Below are 20,943 nucleotides of genomic sequence, written 5' to 3' on the forward strand. Positions count from 1 at the left end.
AGAGTCACCCTTCTTCCATTTCCCCAAAAGTTCTTCATTTCCATCTGAGACCACCTCAGGCTGGACTTCATTGCTCAGATTGCTATCAGCATTTCAGGCAAAGTCGTTCAACAAGTCTCTAGGAAGTGCCAAACTTTCTCACATTTTCCTGTCTTCTTCTGAGCCTTCCAAACTGTTGCCTGTTACCCAGTTCCAAAGTCGTTTCCACATTTTCAGATATCTTTTCAGCAATGCCCCACTCTACTGGTACCAAATTACCTTATTAGTCTGTTTTCATGCTGTTGATAAAGATATACCCAAGACTGGGCAATATACAAAAGAAAGAGGTTTAATTGGACCCACAATTCCACATGGCTGGGGAAGCCTCACCATTATGGTGGAAGGCAAGGAGGAGCAAGTCACATCTTACATGGATGGTAGCAAGCAAAAAGAGAGCCTGTGCAGGGAAACTACCTCTTATAAAACCATCAGATCTCATGAAACATATTTGCTATCATGAGAACGGCATGGGAAAATCCTGCTCCCACGATTCAATTACCTCCACTGGGTACCTCCCAGAACATGTGGGAATTCAAGATGAAATTTGGGTGAGGATACAGCCAAACCATGTTAGTGTTTCAAGGGAAAGAAGTGATAAATAGTGTTAAATGCCACTAGTAGGTTAAGCAAGATGACATTTAAGCGTTCATCATGGATCAGAGATAATAGATGGTGGAGTGAGGATCTGAACCTAAGAACTCTGACACTAGTGGCATGTGCTTAACTATGACATTGAATTTTAACATTATCACCAGCTTCCAGACAACTCTTGGGGATGGAGACAGCTATAGGAGCTTCTCTTTCATACATGTACTAGAAAAACCATATACTTATATAGCTAAAAACTAGATATAGAAAATTTAAGGAGCATTTTTTTTCTGCTTACTTTACCTGCTGTAGCTGGGGTACAAAACAGAGAACAATGGTGAGTTTTACCTATGACTATTTAGGTAATTAGGAAATGGATATGCAAGAATTGGGACATGCATTTCTGTGTGTGTTTGGAAACATAAAAAGATAGAAATTTTTCACTAATTAAATAATGGAAAGGTTACTGTCTTATGAGCATCTTGATTGATTGCATTACACACTAGCTCTTCTGTTTAAACATGGTTTATTCAGCCAGCAACTGGCTTTGTAGAGACTCAGGATTGGCATTATGCTAACAGAGTGTCAGGCAATGTTGACAGCCAACTGCTATTTCCAAAGGAAATTTTTCACTTATTCCCAGAACAAGATTATAAAAAGTATTATTTGAAAACCTGAATTGAGTGTAGTCACTCCTACTTTCTGATGTGGGAATCTAGGATGAGAGTTGCATTTCATCATTGCAACCTCCCACTAAGAGTGATTTATGTGGGAGGAAGAAAAGATAGATGAATTTCAAAGGTTTTGGCAGCTCCTTTGTCCTTCCTACCAATGAGGGAACTTGGATTATATGACATTTATTTTGGCATAGTACATTAAAAAATACTTTTTATAGATTTAGGAAATACAAGTGTGGATTTCTTAACATGAATATACTGTGTAGTGGTGAAGTCTGGAATTTTAGTGTACCCACCACCAAATAATGAACATTGTACCCAACAGGTAAATTTTCAAAGCTTGCCCCACTTCCACTTTCCCACCTTCTATAGTCTACAATGTCTATTATTCCAACCTTTATGTTCATGAGAGTACATGAAAGAATCTTTGGATGTACAAAGGTAGATAAAATAATGGATGGAAAGAAAAAATTATTCTGCCGACTTTTTTTTTTTTTTTTTTAATGAAAATTGAGCTATGAGGAGAGAAAGAGTAGGGCCCCAAAGAAACATGACCAATTAAGTGGCCTTAATGAGAAATCCCCTAGTGTGGGGGTGATTAAAGAGCTTTTCTTAATAGACATTGCTAATATTTTAAGTAATGTGCTTTTCTGAAATATAAATCCTTCCAATCACACAAGGCCTTCAGTAAGTTTGTTACTCATAAGTGTTTTGCATTATCTATTTTTGAAAAATTAAAGGAAAAAGAGCTTAGCCTTGCATCTGGGTTGGTGCAGGGCAGATAAGAGAATGGTTGCTGGAGTGATAAGTGAGTGAAATTGATAGTCCAAGAGAGTGCAGAAAATCAAGCCATGAAAACAGCCCCTGGCAATTTACAGAAATGTTGGGGAATGCATCGGACCTTCTAGAGAGTAGGAATAGCTGCCAAGACAACTGCGTTTAAGCTATATGGAACAGGATAATGGTTAACATATAGATATTACAGATACCTAAAGTTCTGTGTGTGTGTGTGTGTGTGTGTGTTTTGTGTGTGTACATGTGTTGGCTATTGGTTACGCCAGGGACCAAGATATAATGATTCGTCTCTAGTATTGAAGCAGCACAATATGAATAGTCATAGTAGTGTAATGTCTGATCTGGGAGTTAGGATAGCAGGTTTCGAATCTAGTTAATTAACTGAATGCGTGATTTTTGGTGAGTCCTTCACTGCTGGGGACATATATTTCCTTGATTGAATAATCATAAAATTAGAGCTTGTTAACTGATATACAAGAATTTATGCGTCAAATCCTATGACGTACTATTTAAGCAATTTCAACACAAATTCTGCCCTTGAGAGAGTAAATAACAGAGTGAAAATCAATAATTTAAATTTTGGTTATGAAAGTGTTTTGTAAACTCTGAGGCGTTCTCTCAACATAAAGTTTGCTATGTTTCACTAAGTGATTGCTTGACTTGCATTCTGCTAGAAGCCCTCTCTTGATTTCATTAGATTGGTCATAGGATGATCGTGTTGGGTAGGAAAATGCCCCAACACAAGATGGAAAGTCCTACATCTTAGTTAATTACAAGTCTGACTGAGAATTCATACAACACGTGATTGTTTGGCGATTCTTTCAATTTTGTATGTAAAGGATTGGCTCAAGAGCCAAAAGACCTGTCTTAAGTCTTGCCTTAGCCATCGACAAGCGCTGAGACCTCAGACAAGTTTGTCATAACTATCCTGAGCCTTGGCTTTTTCATCCATAGAAGAAGTTAGAAAATGTCTGCATTGCCTAATTTACAAGTTTGTAGTGACTTAAGAGAGTGAGCATGAAAGCACTTTGTAAGACGGAGAACACTACATCAAAGTTAGAAATTATTACAGTATTTCTGTTTTAATCACTAGCTTCTCTCTCTCTAGTAACTACTACCTACTGTCTTTTGATTGGTGATATAGCAATATTGCTAGATTTGAAGATGGTTTAGGGCGAGATGGATGTATCCATATGTGAACAAGATTTATAGCATTCCTTGATTTCGTGATGCTAATAAGTACAACTCTTGACAGTTGTGGTTTTCCTAGTGGCATCTTTATATGGCTTGCCTGATTCTTTTACCAAGATTTATGTTTGCTTGAGCAGCCTCCCTGAACCACAATCATAGTCCCCATAAATTTCCAGCATATTTGCTTTGACAATAGCCACATCTCCTGCCACCTTAAGATACCACAGAGGGGTGTCTTAGATGCTGTGTTTCTTGCGGTTGGCAGAGATTTCTTTGAGTTTTGCTATGTTTGCAGGGAGGGCAGAAGTTTTGGGGGGAAGCTGAATGGCATTAAATTAAGGTCAATCCCAGTGCAATGGTGTTAAAAGCAAAATGGTCCTTCCTGATGAGTCCTTGAACAGTTGGGACTTGGAAAAGTTAGAGGAATATCAGACTGCTGCTTCCTTTCTTTTCCCATGACTTAGGGCCCCTAATGCCAAATTAAAAGATAAAAGTCGGCTGGGCTCGGTGGTTCACGCCTGTAATCCCAGCACTTTGGGCGGCCGAGGTGGGTGGATCACCTCAGGTGGGAGTTCGAGACCAACCTGACGGACATGGAGAAACCCCGTCTCTACTAAAAATACAAAAATTGGCTGGGTGTGGTGGCGCATGCCTGTAATCCCAGGTTTTTGGGAGGCTGAGGCAGGAGAATTGCTTGAACCCGGGAGGCGGAGGTTGCAGTGAGCCGAGATTGTGCCACTGCACTCCAGCCTGGGCAACAAGAGCGAAACTCCACCTCAAAAAAAAAAAAAAAAGAAAAAAAAATCGTTTAGAACTTGCTGTGTCAAGGTTTTTGGCCCAAACAGCAAGTGTTTAATCAAGAAAACCATTTCACTGTGTAGATAGATAAGGGGTAAATCAGTTAAATACTCAACCTTGGGTCTACAGTTTGGGAGATGCATTAAGAGGGCCCTTTAAATTTTATAAAGGACAGGTGAATCCTGGCAGTAATTGTGATATTCCACTCCCTAAAAATTTCTACTCATTACTTAGGGAATATGTTCCAAATGCTTTAACAATGCAATCTCAACCAACATTTGCAGTTTAATGTTAAGCTACTCACTACACATACTTTGTTTATTGACAACATCTAATTACTTGATACTTTAGAAACATATCATGCAATTTATTGCTTTCATCCTGTTTTTTTTTTTTTTTATGCTGCTACATCTATCTGGAATATCTTTCTTCTTTCTTAAAAATTCTTATTTACGTTTTGAAATCCAGCTTAAATATTGTATTAGTCAGCCCTACATTAAGAAACAAACTCAGTGGTTTGCAACAACTAGAATTTCTTCTAATGTTCACAGACCTTCAGTTTGACTGTAGTTTGAGTACTCCAGACTGAGCTTGTTTGTGACTCTGCTTCATACTGTAGCCAGCTAGGCTTGGTTCTAGACTGCCAGTTTTACCTGGAGCTCCTGCTGAAGTGACAGCAGCTCTTCAGGGTATATTCATCTGGAATGGCAGGGCAACTCCAAATTCACAAACAAGTTTTAAGTTTCTGTTAGTCTTGTGTCCAATGACATCTGCTCTTCTAAAGCAAGTGACGTGACCAAGGCCAATGTTAAGGGATAATGGTTCTACTTGAACCATCATGAAGCATGTCAAAGTGTGGATATATAATTATATCACAGTGAAGTTAGCTTGAATACAGTTATTTAATCTAATGCAAATGTAAAGCTTTCTTCATCCTCATAGACAAAGTTAGCCATCCCCTCTTCAGTGTTCTTTGAATACATTTCATAATGCTTACCTCATTGAATTGTTCTTATTTAATTATGTTTATCTTTCCCAAATGTGTGGCGAATTGTAAAGAATCCTCTAATATTTATTTTTGTGAATATATCACACCACACTTTGCTCATAATAGAAGATCAATAAATATTTGTTTGAACAGAGGAATGAATGATCTGCATCTCAAGCTCTCACTTATGAATCCTTTCTACAAAGTCCTTCTGTTGGTTTCAAACAGATTTCACTCTTTCTAGGCAATACAAAATAAATCAAATGTGAAAATATCTTATTATAGTAATTTTCTCTTTATTCAGTAGGTCTCTGATCTCACAAGAACAATTAAGTTCAGAGTCTGGGATCATTTCAGGTGGGACTAGTGACATTGTTTCTCAAGCCCATGCTTAAGTATTTTAACTGAGGAATAAGTTATTTTACTGCATTAGTCCACTAGCTGTGTGATTCTGGTTATAAGTATTGTGGTCTGAGAGATTAATATTTAGTCATACGCTTCATGTCTGAGCTCATAAAATGTAATATTCACTGGTTGGTTTTAAGCCAACAAGAAATGTTAGCATGAAATGAGAATCTCCTTCTACGGCAATTTAAAGCAAATTAACAGTGACACTAATGCCGTTTTGCTTGACAAAACACTTCTTCATCCTTTTTGTCAACAGCTTTCTAAGGTTTTGAAGTTTAAACTGATTTTGGGTCTTTTATATGGAGACGGAGGTGGATAAACACATTTTCATCGTTATATATTTCAGCTTTAGTGAAAGAATAAATGGAACATTTACATTTTATTTAAAAGCCCAACTTTTACAAAATTGTCAATGAAAAATGACAGGATATATATTATATTTATATTAAAGCTAGAACTCTTTACCTCTAATAAAGCAAGAAAGTCAATTTAAAATGGAAGCTAGCTTCTAATCCCTTTGGAGGAAGAAGGTTGGAACAAAAGACTCCAATTCATGATTTTCTAACAAGATTGGAAGAAGCTAAAAAGCAAAGCAGCTGCTATATTAATTAATCAGATGTTGAGAATTACTGTTACAATATGGGTTTGATGAAAGCACATGACTAATATAATTTTAAGGTATCAAGTGTTCTTAATTCATGTTTTGCTTAAACAAGCAAGGTGTTTATATTCTTTTTTTTTAATTTATTTATTATTATTATACTTTAAGTTGTAGGGTACATGTGCATAACGTGCAGGTTTGTTACATATGTATACTTGTGCCATGTTGCTGTGCTGCACCCATCAACTCGTCATTTACATCAGGTATAACTCCCAATGCAATCCCTTCTCCCTCCCCCCTCCCCATGATAGGCCCCGGTGTGTGATGTTCCCCTTCCTGAGTCCGAGTGATCTCATTGTTCAGTTCCCACCTATGAGTGAGAACATGCGGTGTTTGGTTTTCTGTTCTTGTGATAGTTTGCTAAGAATGATGGATTCCAGCTGCATCCATGTCCCTACAAAGGACTCAAACTAATCCTTTTTTATGGCTGCATAGTATTCCATGGTGTATATGTGCCACATTTTCTTAATCCAATCTGTCACTGATGGACATTTGGGTTGATTCCAAGTCTTTGCTATTGTGAATAGTGCTGCAATAAACATACGTGTGCATGTGTCTTTATAGCAGCATAATTTATAATCCTTTGGGTATATACCCAGTAATGGGATAGCTGGGTCATATGCTACATCTAGTTCTAGATCCTTGAGGAATCGCCATACTGTTTTCCATAATGGTTGAACTAGTTTACAGTCCCACCAACAGTGTAAAAGTGTTCCTATTTCTCCACATCCTCTCCAGCACCTGTTGCTTCCTGACTTTTTAATGATTGCCATTCTAACTGGTGAGAGATGGTATCTCATTGTGGTTTTGATTTGCATTTCTCTGATGGCCAGTGATGATGAGCATTTTTTCATGTGTCTGTTGGCTGTATGAATGTCTTCTTTTGAGAAATGTCTGTTCATATCCTTTGCCCACTTTTTGATGGGGTTGTTTGTTTTTTTTCTTGTAAATTTGTTTGAGTTCTTTGTAGGTTCTGGATATTAGCCCTTTGTCAGATGAGTAGATTGCAAAAATTTTCTCCCATTCTGTAGGTTGCCTGTTCACTCTGGGTGTTTATATTCTTAATAAGATTTGCTTCTTTTACCCTATACTGGTCTCTTTATTATTTCTTTGTGGTGCATATTACAGCCCAACTATGCTGTATTCATCCTCACCTAAAGCACAACCATATTGAATCATTGGCTGGCTCTAAAACATGTCTTCGTGACTTTGCAAATAAGAGGTTTTGTCTTGTTTTGTTTTGTTTTGCTTGCAAACCCATTCTTCATTCCTGCACTAATGCTCCCAGCTACAGTTGCAACTTTTCTGCATAAATGTATGCACTCGGCTTTCTGCTTTTGTTGGCCTTGATATGTTCCTTTATCACAGCACTTAGCGCAAGGCATTTGTAATAGCCTCTTTGCATACCTATCATCCCAAATAAACCATTTTAGTCCTTATGTGTCATGCAATGTCTGGGCCAGAGAAGCACTCAATAAATTTTTTTAAAATACATAGATTTATTCGAAAGACATAATACATTATTTCTACTATGAATTTCACACTGTTTAATGGTTGCCATGGCCTAAAAAGAAAAGCCTGTGATGTCAGCCAGCTGTTGTTTGCCCTAATTCACTCCCAGTGCTTTTCAAAATGGTGAATTTTCTCTATCATATTTACTAATCTTAAAAATAGGTTCTGTGCTGTAGCCTTTGCTTGTCTTAGTTAAGCATGGTGAGATTCTCTGTAATTACTGCTTGTAAACCACCGCAAGGTTCTCAGATGAATTAAAGTGTGAAATCTTATTACAGGCTGTATATTGCTGTAGTAACAAACAGGCATGGCAAATTACACCATGTCCTCGTCTCTATTGCTTTTAAGGAACAGCACAATTCATAATTATCCACAAGTATTGATTCAATTGTCTCCTGCTATCTTGACTGCCAGATTAGCAATCCTCCCTGCACTTGGTTGGTTTGAGGGTATGTAGAAAAGTTTCTTTTTCCAAACGATGGGTTTTTTTTTTTTGGCAGCTTCAGATGTTCATGTCTGTAGAAAAAGCATTCTGCATAAGCACAATGAAATTATTATGCCCACCAGGGACAGAATAATTTAAAATTATACAGAATTTCTCTAATTGCCATCAGTGAGTAGTTGCATGTTCACAACAGCAATAGATATTTTAGGCTGCCTCCTCACCTCTAAAGGGAGGGGGTCTAGTAATTTTTGCTTGCAGTAAGCAATTTGCCATATTAAAACTATAAGCCATCTATACACCCTACAAGATAGCAATGGAGAGATTAGTTCTGAACTGAATTTTGCTATTAGACTGAATTGCGGGGTTGGGTGGATATAGAAGTGTCTAGCAAATCAGTTTGGCCGTGCATGCCAACCAACTCAAATGCTGAAGCTGTGGCTATATAAAGATTTAGTTTCAAGCTGTGGGGGAGAAAAAAGGAAACACTTAAAACCCAGGAATCATGGATAAATTAATTTAGTAATTAAGGTACAGCACAGCAAGCTTGTAGTGATTAATAGTCATACGGCTTTTGTTTCCCTTTGTGCAAATAACCACCTCTGTCAACAAATCTGGTAACAACCATTTTCTTAAAGAGTAAAGTTTCTTGAATTTCTTCTGCTTTATTTTCTGACTCCCAGTAGTCATAATTAATATAATAAAACCCCCATTAGAAACTCATTAGTGTAAATGCAAAAAAGGTCTTGCATTGTGAATGCCCCTACCAGGCCCTTAATCATTTGAAATGTCACGCTGCATTAAGTATAACATTGATTACCTACGATAAAAACACGCAATACAAAAATTATTAAAGTGGTATTTTCAAGCTGTTATCTAGAGCAGAAGGGCTTTGAAATGAATTTCTTTCCAGAGGTTTGAACATTTTGGAGGCTAAAGGCTTCATTAATTTATCAGTAAAAGCCTTGAGTCCCAAAATAACCTTTTGGCTTTTTCCTATTTTTTTAGTTGTGTCCCTCAACCCTCACTCGTTCACTCTTCTTTCCTTTTTAAAAGCTTTTCTCATAAGTGATAGATGTTTGGAGGAACCTTTTGACAACACACTAAACATACTAAAGTAGTTTAATCTTGAAGTTGTATTTAAACATCTTAATATTCTTTTCTTGAGGGAGGGGGATGGTGTGTCTTCAGAAATGGGAGAAGTGAAAATTTGATGGTTATAGTTCTTCCAGAATGAGGCTTTGCTGAGTATGATGGAATAATAAATACTCTGCACTAAACCAAGAACTTACAATCCTAAAGCCTATTAGAATTTATGCAGCATTGCCTTCTACATGATCTGATTGACCACTTGTAAGGTAAATCACAACATCGATCATTTTTTAACTAACTTTTCTTAAGGTCATTGAAAGTTATCTAATTTTTCTGGAAAAAAATGGTTAGAATCTTCAAAATAGGTCAAAAAAAAAAAAAAAAAGAGATGGAAAAAAATAATTACCAAGTCTCTTGTATTGTTCATCCTTCTAGGTTATAGCCACATTTTCTTGCATTGGAGATAATCTGCAACTCTATAAATGGTAGAAAACTGAAAGTAATGCAAATAATTCTGGTACATAGAAATGTAATTAGTTGTGTCCAGTGAAATGCAACTGATGATTGCCCTGTGGACAGATCCACTGTAATTCTGTTTGTAAATTCATTTCAACATTCCTTATATGCCTATGTGTATGTGGTACTCCGAATTCTCCTTCCAACACTTGACTAATGAACTCATCAATGAATTAATTGAAATGTTTGATACTAGTTCATTTTATATGTATAAGAGTCATGATTATACCTTTAAAACTATATTCATAGTGGAGAATACCTGTGAAACATCCTAATGAAATTCAAGGAAAAATTTAAATTTCGTCTTCTACCCTACCCTGGTCCCACATTTCTTTGCTTTTCACCAGTGCATCTGCAAAAAGCTTCTGCCAGCCATAGATCTAATCCCCCATGACCCCACCCACCCCTGTATTTTTATACCTATAGAAGTCATGAGACACCACATAACCCAAAGAATACTTAGAATATCATGGTGAGGCTGCTGTCAGGAATTTCAAGATTTGCTGTCAGGGATTTTAAGAGTCTGCCTCACCAAAGAGCCCTTTCTTACCTTTCTACATCTTTTGTAATCAGAGTCGTATTTATGCTTTTTCAGGGCTCAGTGACTTTGACAGCAGTGATAACAGAATGCCAGAAGGTAGATTCAGATGACTTTCTGGTTGGCACTCCTTTTTACGTCCTTGGTTTTTATAAAATGTAAGTCTGTCATTTGACCTAGCGTTATCTAAAATTCCTGCAGCTCTTCTGTTGCAGTCACAAAGGCAGGAGCAGAGAATGGAGAAAAACTCACTTCTTTCAAAAATGCAAAGAGACAATTTTCAAAGAATTATTGAGGGAAAGTAAAAATGCTAGGATGGGAGTCCTCAACTTCCTTTCAGGAAAAAATTCCTAGATCGGCCTTTTGCACATAGAGGTAGAGGCATCCATCCTTTTGTACATAGAGGCCTTTGTAAAGAATAGGCAACTATTCTATGGCATAGGTAACATGCTTATGCTGAAGCTGCATCAGATATTGCTACACTGTAGGTCCTATACTAGGAACAAGGTGGCACCTCTATATCTGGCAGAGAAGAAACAATTCAAAGACGATATTGTTCCTAGTATTTATTTCACAACGATATTTGAATTTCATACTGGACTTTCAGAATGAAACTGTTAGATAGGTAGAAAAAAAAAACTCTTCCCTGTTGTTGATTCTTGACTAAAGGCCAGAATGTGGACAGATTGCCCTGTGGACAGATCCACTATAATTCTGTTTTTAAATTCATTTCAGCATTCCTTATATGCCTTACATCACCTCTTCTTAGAGGTGAGTTACAAGCCACTGGTGAAGTTGGGCAACAGCTAAACATGAGAAAACCTAGTAAGACTCTCCATCCTAGAAACTTGCTACCTAAAACAAGGGCAGAATCTTATAATTTGTAAGCCAAGTGGTTGAGAGTTCTTGGAGCCACTGTGTTTATTTTACTTTTGTTATCCCTTTGTGTTTAGAAAATCTTTTGGAAGGTTCCAGCATGTATTAGCTGGACTAAGAGGAATCAAAAAGAGATTTGGTTTGGGTTCAATCAAAGTGTTAAAGGGATTGAAATAAACCCTGGGGCCAATGTGCAATGGCAGCAGGAGAGCGAAATAGAAAAAATCTCAAAGGCAAGAGAAAGTCGGGATGGTAGAATAAATTCCTATTTGGTACTCATTTCTTCCTATAAAGATTTTCCCTTACTAATCAGAATATCTGAATTCATGGCATCATCCAAAAGACCACTAGGGTGGCTAAATAGGGAGAGCTTTATTGACAATATTGGTTTGTAAGCAAGCAAGAGAAAATCTATAATGTGTACAGATGGTGCTCTCTCTTTGGAAAGGGGAGACACAGGCTGGATTTTATGCCTCACAGGGACCGTATTACACAATAAAGTCATACATGTTTAGCATGTTTGAAGGAAAAGCTGCACAAATTTATGAGGGGAGCCAAGCACATGTGCAATGGGTAAGAAACATGTATCATACCATATTCACTTTGGGGAGGGGGTGTGGCATTAAAATAAGGTGGAATTTACCTCTTAACATCATAAGGTAAACTATAGGACACAAAGAATTTGAACATAGCCTCTATAAGCTGACTGAAACTGACCTCAGATCTGTAGTAGTTTATGAGAAAAGAATGTTTGTAAGGCCAGTCCTCTGTCCATTCAGAGTTGCAGTGGTCTGGGTTGCAAATCAAAGTTAGGTGAGGTCTGATAGCTCCTATTATTAGAGAGTTTAGAGAAATAAGAATTCAGAAATTTGCCATACCAGATGATCCCTGAACACTTGACCCTCAGGTTACTTGGTTTCTTTATCCTTAGTGTTAAGTAGAGTCTCAGTTGACAAAGGGGTATCTATTTTGGTCTCTCAGATCACAATTGTATTAAGAAAGTTCTTATTAACTTTAGCATCTCTACCACAGTAAAAAAGTGGGCATGGGTGGATAGAGAATTATGTAATGGTCTAGAATGTATACTATGTTTGTACCATAAAACATTTTTCCGAGGTGGGTGGATCACCATGGTCAGGAGATGGAGACCATCCTGGCTAACACGGTGAAACCCCGTCTCTACAAAAACAAACAAAAAATTAGCCGGGCGTGGTGGTGGGCGCCTGTAGTCCCAGCTACTCCGGAGGCTGAGGCAGGAGAATGGCGTGAACCCGGGAGGCGGAGTTTGCAGTGAGCCGAGATCACGCCCCTGCACTCCAGCCTGGGTGACAGAGCGAGACTCCGTCTCAAAAACAAACAAACAAAAACATTTTTAAAATCAAGAAAAATTTGAAACATACATTTCTGCTCGCATTGAGCATTATTTATTTGCAACATTCATTATTAAGCATGAAGTCAGAGAACAGATAAATTAGCCATGGTGCTGTTCCTGGTCAGTAGATGTTAATGTTGCAACATAGATGAAATACTGCTGCAAGATATTGATGAAAATGTTGCTCTGTGAGAGGAAAGATGCATACAAAGTGAAAGTTGCTTCAATTTCTTTTGTTCCCCAACTCTAAGATTCTATGATAAGGAGTAGGTTGCACAGTAAATCTGGAAAACAAAGGACACAACTGTGAATATCCCTGAGTCACAGAGTTCACTGTGAGTGCTAAAAAATTTTACAAATGAAGCGTCTCACCAAGCCCTCGAAAAGTAGAGTTTGAAAGATATACCAACTTTTTAGCACCCCAAGCAAGAAGAAAATTCAGAAGTTTGTAATGTAGTAGTCCAGAAATGTCCAGCTTTTATGTGCCTTCTACCAATTTATTGCTTTTATTTATTTCAGTATATTACATTACTCTAAGCAAAAGATTTGAACAAACTTTCTAATTTTGTCCAGCTTTCTAATTGTGTAATTTATTTATGATATTTAGGATAATAAAAATGTATTTAGGATAATAAGTTCGCTCCTTTTTATTCCATTATGGATGGACATATTATTTATAAGAAAAAAGTAAAATAATTAATTAAGCATATTTATAAAGACTATTATTAGATAATAACCATTACTATTTTAATATTCCTATTCTAAATATTGATGGGAATGGTTTTGAAGCAGTAAACTTTTAGTAAAAGTAGAACTCTAGAAGATAGTAGCATATTTTCCTGTTGTTTTTCAGCAGAATTTTAATTTGCACGAGTACAATTAAACTAGTTTTCTAGTTTGAGGATGGGGTTAGTAGAGGAAAAGGGACAGTGAAACCTTAATTCCTGGATATTAGGTACAATTACAGAATCAGAGAACGCAGGAATGGTAAAAAAAAAAAAAAAAAAAAAAAAAAAAAAAAAAGCTTTAGTGGCAGAAAAAAATAATTTAGACCTCAGCTTAATTGTTTATTAGCCATGAAATTGCATTCAATTTCTCTGAGCTTCAGTTTAATTCTCTGCAATATGGGCACAATAATAATTGCATCATATAGTCATTATAAAGCTTACTTGAAATTTTCTATAAACTAGAGTTCTTGGAAGTGCCATAAAAATGCTAGTTCCCCTCTATTGGGCTGATTGAAGAGATTTATTGAATTTATTAAAGATTTATTAAACTTTGTGGAGGTGGTTTCTTTCAAGGTGGAGAAAAATGAAGTTTAGAAGAGAGGAATACGTTTCCATACAATATTTCAGACAATCACAGAATGTTAGAACTAAAATAGTTCCTGGAAAAAGTCTCCAGAGATTTTATGCCTTTCTTTTGCCCAATAGATTCATTTTTAAAAAACGAAATCTTTTTTGTTACATCTGCAGTTTATTCTCTATTTAGCCTCTCTCCTTGTCTTCCAGCCACTGTCCAAATCCAACCAGAGGCAGAAAGCAAGGGACACGAGGGTTATATCCCATAGGACTCAGCTCTCTAGGGGCAAAGCAGGGCTGGGAAGGTTGGAGAATGGATGGGAGAGGCCAAATAGAGAAGAGGTTAATGCGTTCTCTGCCTTTCTCCCCTAGATCCTGTCCTGTTTGGGTGTGTCTTCCTGCAGCGCTAGTGCACTCCTACAGCTTCCTCTGAACTCCTCTACAGCTCCAGCTCTCATTTAGTTCTCATAAAGATAAAGCTGTTTCTTCCTTTATTTCTTTGTGGTTAAAGGTGGCAAAGGTTCCTGCTTGCTGTTGTTCTTCTCAGAGTGCCTATTCGGATCCTCCAATCTTGTCCTACCCCCTTGAAAAAGTATCTTTATGAAAGTCTCTTTTGATGCCTGTGGGAACTTAATTACTCATTTCCAGTGGTCACAGTAACACATTACCATCAACTTGATGGTTAAAACTGCAGAAATTTATTCTCCTGTAATTCTGGGGGCCAGAAGTCTGAAATCAATATATTGGCAGGACTATGGTGGGGCGGGCGGGGGGGGGGGGATCCATTCTTGCCTCTTCTCAGCCTCTAATGGCTTCGGGTATACCTTGGTTTGTGCCTGCATCACTCCAGTCTCTGCCGTTGTCATCACAGGATGTTCTCCTCTGTGCTTTCCTCTCTTCTGTCTCCTATAAGGACACTTGTCATTGAATTTAAGGTTCATTCGGGTAATCTAGGATGATCTCATCTCAAGGTCCTTAATTGAACCTGCAATGATATTTTTTTTCTAAATAAGGTAATATTTGCAGTTTTTAAAACATACAGGTATATTTATTGGGAAGTTCCATTCACCCCACTACACTGACCCACACAAGTTCTTAATACTTAAAACACATCATAAAAGTGCTCTCCTGTAAGGGAGGGTTCTTGAACCACACCAGCTGGGCTTCCCCTCATCTATGTTATGCATGAGGAAATAGAAGCCTAGAGATCAGAAGTTATTTTCCCAATATCACAAACTTAGTTAGTAGTACTCCTAGGCATGGCTTTCCCTGTGAAACTTTCTCATTCCTGATATTTGAGTAACTGGGAAGGTAATCCTGTGGTCAGTATCATTTACTGTGCTAGTAGGACAATTAGGTATTCCTGGCAAGGGTTAATGTGTGCCTTCCACGTGTTTTCCGTTTAGCTAGGTAAAATATTATGATTAATGCTTCTTACTCTCATGATTTTTTAAAAGCTACAACGAAGGTAAAGAAACATCAAAGATATTCTTGAGCCGAATTACTGTCAAATTTAGAGTACTAAACACATTAGTTTCCCCTCCCAGTTCTGTAAATTAAGGAAAATAGAAGTAAAGAATGTCAAAGCAACTTCGAAATTTCTTTTGGCAATAGACAACAGGGCTTCTAAAGCTATATGAAAAGAATACCCTCTAGTTGTGTAATGAAGTGATTCTTAACATATGGTGTTTGCTATTTCCAGTGGGATTTCCAAAACTTAAAATCAGAGAAAGCAGCACTTTTTTAGACTGTCAGGTTGGCTCAGGTATGAAAAAGAACTGTTTCCGCATCTGGTATAATATATCTGAAATAGGGAGGTGAGGGGGCGGTAGAAAATTCTTATTAGTCTCTCTTTAGTTTGGATCCCAGCAGTGTCACTTATGCTTTATGTATTCCAACATGTTTGAATCAACTTTCTGGATCGTGGTCTACTAATCTGGATGAAATCAAATACCACAGGGAATTGTCAAATAGTTTGAACTATACTCCTAGGAGTTCATATCCTTTTTAATATGTTTAAAAATATACCACGCTTGCCTCTCTCGATCTTCAGTGGTCTGTTTAGTGTTTTTTTTTGTTGTTGTTTTGTTTTTTTTTTTTTTGTTTTTTGTTTTTTTTTAATGTGCTTTGGCTCAACTGCATGTTCTATCAGGCAGTGCAGATGGAAGCTCCTTAGTTAAAATATTCAGGAGAGAAAAGAGAATTAAGCCCACAATAGTATTTTTTTAAGCAGGCAGGACAATGCTAAGAATAAAATTGCTTTGTATTTTTGCTTCTGGTAATTTCATTTGGAGCTTGTGGGGAAAATGCTAACGTTGATTGAATGTATTGGTTATTGTGTTTTTAAGGCACTTCCCCTTCATTTATTCATTTCACAAAATGAATTGTGAAATTCAATGATTGAGAGTCTGCTGTATACCAAACCATGTTCTGGGTTCTGGAGTTACTGTGGTAAGCCAGAGAGCTAGAATCCTTGCTGTCTTATAAATTACTTTCTAAAAATAATAAAAATAAAATAAACAAGTAATTAAGAGAGAGGAAAATCAACAGGTTATGTTTTAAAGCAAAACAGGTTAGCAGGTTATTTGTGCCTGGGTGGTATGACTTAGGGTATACCAAGTCGTACCTTGAAAATAGGAACTTGAAATTAGGTGGAGCAGGCTGGGCAAAGAGGTCAGGCTCCCAGTGCATGATGCTGCTTCTCTTTCACCTCATTCAGCCTGAAGACCAAATCTTAATCTTCCCTCATCCACCATTTTTCTCTGGGACCTGACAGGGTGTTGGAATAAAAGGCTGCATGACAGGTATCATATTTCATAAGTGGAGAAAATAGTATTCTTTTATCCTATCTGCTTTTTTTCCCCACTAGATCTTAGGAGTGTATGAAGTAGCATTAAAGCTTGACTTTGTTTCATCCACAGGTTGTGTCCTGTGGGCAAATGAGTTCTACACGTTTACATACCTCTTTGCCTAGGCAGATTTTTTTTATCATTGAAATTCGAAAATAGAAAGTTTTAACAGGACTAACATACTCATGCATCCTAAGAGGAACCAACCTAAAACAACTATAACTTTTGAACTGATGCAGTCAGCCTGGTCCTGTAAATGTGCATCTCCACACTGATGAATGTTCTTTATTTAATTAAAATATATTGATTATGGCACATTTGTCTTTCTCAGAGTGGCCATGCATGATCTTTCAAGGAATTATTGTTTATTGGTTTGAGAAACGAATGGGCAGCTTTAAAAGAATATGTAAGCTTTTACATTTATTTTCTGTCTCCTAAGTAGTTACATATTGCTCTTAGTTAAAATATGCTGCCTTACCTGCTTAAAGCTTCCCTTGGAAGATATGTAGGTTGTAATAAACACTAATTAGTTTGTGCGACCATTCAGCAAACTGCTTTGGAAGAATCCAGTGATTTGCTTACAAATATCAGCTCTTTAATGGAATGTCTGATGTGAAGTGATTACACATTTATAGAGGATGTAGACTTAATCCAAAGTTATTAAGTCTCTTGTGATCAATTCACCAGATGCCACAGGAAAACAATTTAAGGGGAAGCTGTCTAAAATTAATATGTTAGCAGAGGTCACACTTACTGGAATTTGCAATTGCGCTCAGGGGTATAGTTCATTCTTTAAGTGGAAATTGACTAATAAGAAGGAAATTATAATTCGCTTTTAGAGATAATTCTAAAAAAATGCATGCCTAACTTATTTTCCGAACAAATTAGCATCCTGTTTGAATGTTTAAATATCAAATGAAACATCTTCCAATTGCAACATATAAGCCGTATAGAGAAAACAGTATTTTAGGGCATATTGAACACACATAGAAAGCTGTAAAAAGCCCACACTCTTAAGTCATGACCAATTCTTAGGGTCTGCCCCAAAACACTATCTGAGAAATATCCCAAAGATTTGAGATGTCTTTGTTCCGAAAGTGTAAACTATAAACTGTGATGAGAGCTATGAAAAGTTATCCACAATGCTGTTAGAACAGATGATACAGAGATCTGAGAGGTCATAAAGATAGCCCTGAGGAAGTGACATTGATTTGAGAGATGAAGCGTCTCAATATTCCTGTCAAGTAGCTCTCCATCTTATGCTAATGTATCATGTACTGTTTCCTTGCTACCCCAAAACCATGTAGAATCTCTTCTCTCTTGTTGCCTCTCTTGCAGTGTGGGTTGGCCATACATCTCAGACCTGGCCTATGAGAAAAGAACAGAAATCTGGAAAGATTTGCTTTTTAAATCGAAAAGAAAGAGAGATATAACTGGCAAAGCACTTCTTCTTCTATCTTCCTAGTTTTCACGTGGCAACTAGGTTAGCTATCTTGGTGTCCCGAGGCAACATGTAGGAAAAATTGGCCAAGGTTATTACAGAGATATCAGCTAGAAAGTCATCAATCCACTGAAACAGCAGCCAGAACTGCTTACTTCCAAACTCCACATTGTTGATACTTACGTTCCTATTTATTTAAGCCCCAGTATTGGGTTTTCTGTTATTTGCAGCCAAAAGCATCTCTAAATGTTACAATTACAAACCCCGTATAAGTAACTATGTGATCAACTCGAACAATCCAATGCAATTGTAGGCTGCAATGGTAGAAGTAGAAACATCTAGCTGGCAAATATTAACATGCTAATAGTTACTCACTAGTTTCCAACTCATCATTGCAGAGAGGAGAAAAGCCAATAGAATGTGAAGTTTGGGGGAAGGAAGTGCAGGAATCGAAAGGTAATTGTATGTCGAAGTCAGCTGAGCTTTAGGATGTTTATTTCCTGTATAATATTTTTAGAGTGAGATTTTCTTATGAATTATATTTTAGATTTACAAAGTGTATATTTTAAATTACAAAACAAAAATTTATATTTTATCCCTCTAAATTTCGGGCATGCTGAGGCATTACAGTATTTCTTTTTTGTTTGTTTGACTTTTTGTTTGTTTGAACTTTTGTTTGTTTTGTGAAACAGATTTTGATCTGTCACCCAGCTAGAATGCAGTGATGTGAACATACCTTACTGCGGCCTTGTCCTCTTAGGGGAAAGTGATCCTCCTGCCTCAGCCTCCCATGTAGCTGGCACTATAGGTGTGCCACACCACAACCAGCTATTTTTAAAAAATTTTTGCAGGGACAAGGTCTCACTTTGTTGCCCAGGCTGGTCTCAAACTCCTGAGCTCAAGCAGTTCTCTCACTTTGGTCTCCCAAAGGGCTAGAATTACAGGTGTGAGCTGGCCCCATTACAGTATTTCTGAGGTCAGGTCCATCTGGATTGGACTTCTTATTTCATCATTAGTTGTGTAACCTAGAATAAATTATTTAACCTCTTTGAAGCTTAAGCATTCTCATTTGTGCAACAAGAAGATTAAGGGTATCTTATGTTGACCATCATTGTGAGGATTACCTGAGATTTATTCAGCAGAGTGTCTACCACACTGTAAATGCTCAAGTGGTGTTTGCTGCGGTGAAGTGGATGCTGCCATTGACTGGCAGCTGCTCTGATACCATACAGGTGATAATGTTGTGATGCCCTTGTTTATTCTGTGGTCAATGTTGGTAACTGCCACTAACTATTCTTATATGTCTGTTTTTCTAGATTCCTGACTTTTTTAGGGGAAAGAAGTCAACGTCCAAGGCGTCAGGCTATGAAAAGGGTTAGAAGACTCAAAGTAGTCAGCCATGTATTATCTGTATTCTATTTGACTCCTTTTCCTAATAATTGTTTCAGTGTTTATTAATCTTTCTTCATAATGTTTTCTCTTTCAAATTCCTTAACTCTCTTTACTGAATACACATTATGCAAATCCATCTTTTAGACATTCTGGGGAATAAATATGCGAAAGATATGGTCTTTGATTCCCGGAGCCTACAGGTTACTAAGAAACAGAAGATAGTTAGAATAATAACTCTAGTATAAATAAGGATAAACACTATCTGCTTGATCCTAAGAAAGTGCTGTAGGAAGTCAGATAAAAGGGAGAATTATACAATAGGGCTGATCCTGGAGAACTTCACAGAGAAGGTATATTGCAATAGAATCATGTACAGTGATTAGGGTTTTAATAGTCAGACATAGAATTGGGGAAAAGAATGTTGCTGGCAGAATAAAGGAAGGAATTGGAGGAGTGGAATAAAGAGAGAAAAAAATCAATGCAATCTTGGGAATTAATATTTTCACTTGAGACTTCCTAAACATTTATTTGGCATGTGGAGGAGAGAAGACACGTGTCCCTCCACTAAAGACAGTTGTGATTTTTAAGTGAACAAGTGAACCTTTCAAAGAGCTTGCCATATATGTATTTACCTCTTTTCCTAGTCAGTTGTTTTTCCTCATTGCAGTTTGCCACTGTAAAGCCACAGAAAGTTAATGAGGCCATTTAGCTTGTCAAAAATCTCTCTAAAGAGTAGACATTAAAAACACTTCTGCAGAAAATGCAGATGGAAAGAGTGAAATTAAAGCAAATGACTGTAAGATGAATCCTTTACATTTTGAGGGAGGAAGATTCTGATATTGATCTTGGTTTTATCTCAATATGATTTACAGATTTAACTTCTGAGGCTTTATAAAGGAAAGTAAAATTAATAATTTTATACTATGTATTTGTACATTTTTTTTTTTTCTGGGAATATAATCTCCTTTGGAGGTGGGGAGGAGTGATATATATGGGAATCTTTAAAACTGTTTTGAAGGAGGTGCCAGCTGAACAAAATTTTGAACGTTTTTCAGACAGTGGAGATTTTGAGAGTGCATTGAATGGACCTAATCAAATTTAACAAGGAGCTAAATGGCAACCCCTGTTTAGGAAAACATAAGCAGTTCAGAGCTGAGAAAAAAAAATAAATAAGGGAATAAATCAACAGTAACTAGGCTAAAGAGGAAGGTAAAAGCCTCAAGAACAAATGGTTAGCATTTTTTTCCTTTTGTTTTTAGTCAATACATAATAATGGTATGTATTTGGGGGACACAGAGTGGTATTTTGATATGTGTATACAACGTATAGTGATCAAATCACAGCACTTATCATATTCCTCACCTTGAACATTTATCATTTTAAAAAATTCAACCATGATCTTGCTTAACTTTTGTTATTTTTCTTTTTTATTACCTTTTATTTTAGGTTTGGGGGTACATATGTTGG

Source organism: Macaca nemestrina, chromosome 17, assembly GCF_043159975.1.
Source record: "Macaca nemestrina isolate mMacNem1 chromosome 17, mMacNem.hap1, whole genome shotgun sequence".
In the NCBI taxonomy this organism is placed as follows: domain Eukaryota; kingdom Metazoa; phylum Chordata; class Mammalia; order Primates; family Cercopithecidae; genus Macaca; species Macaca nemestrina.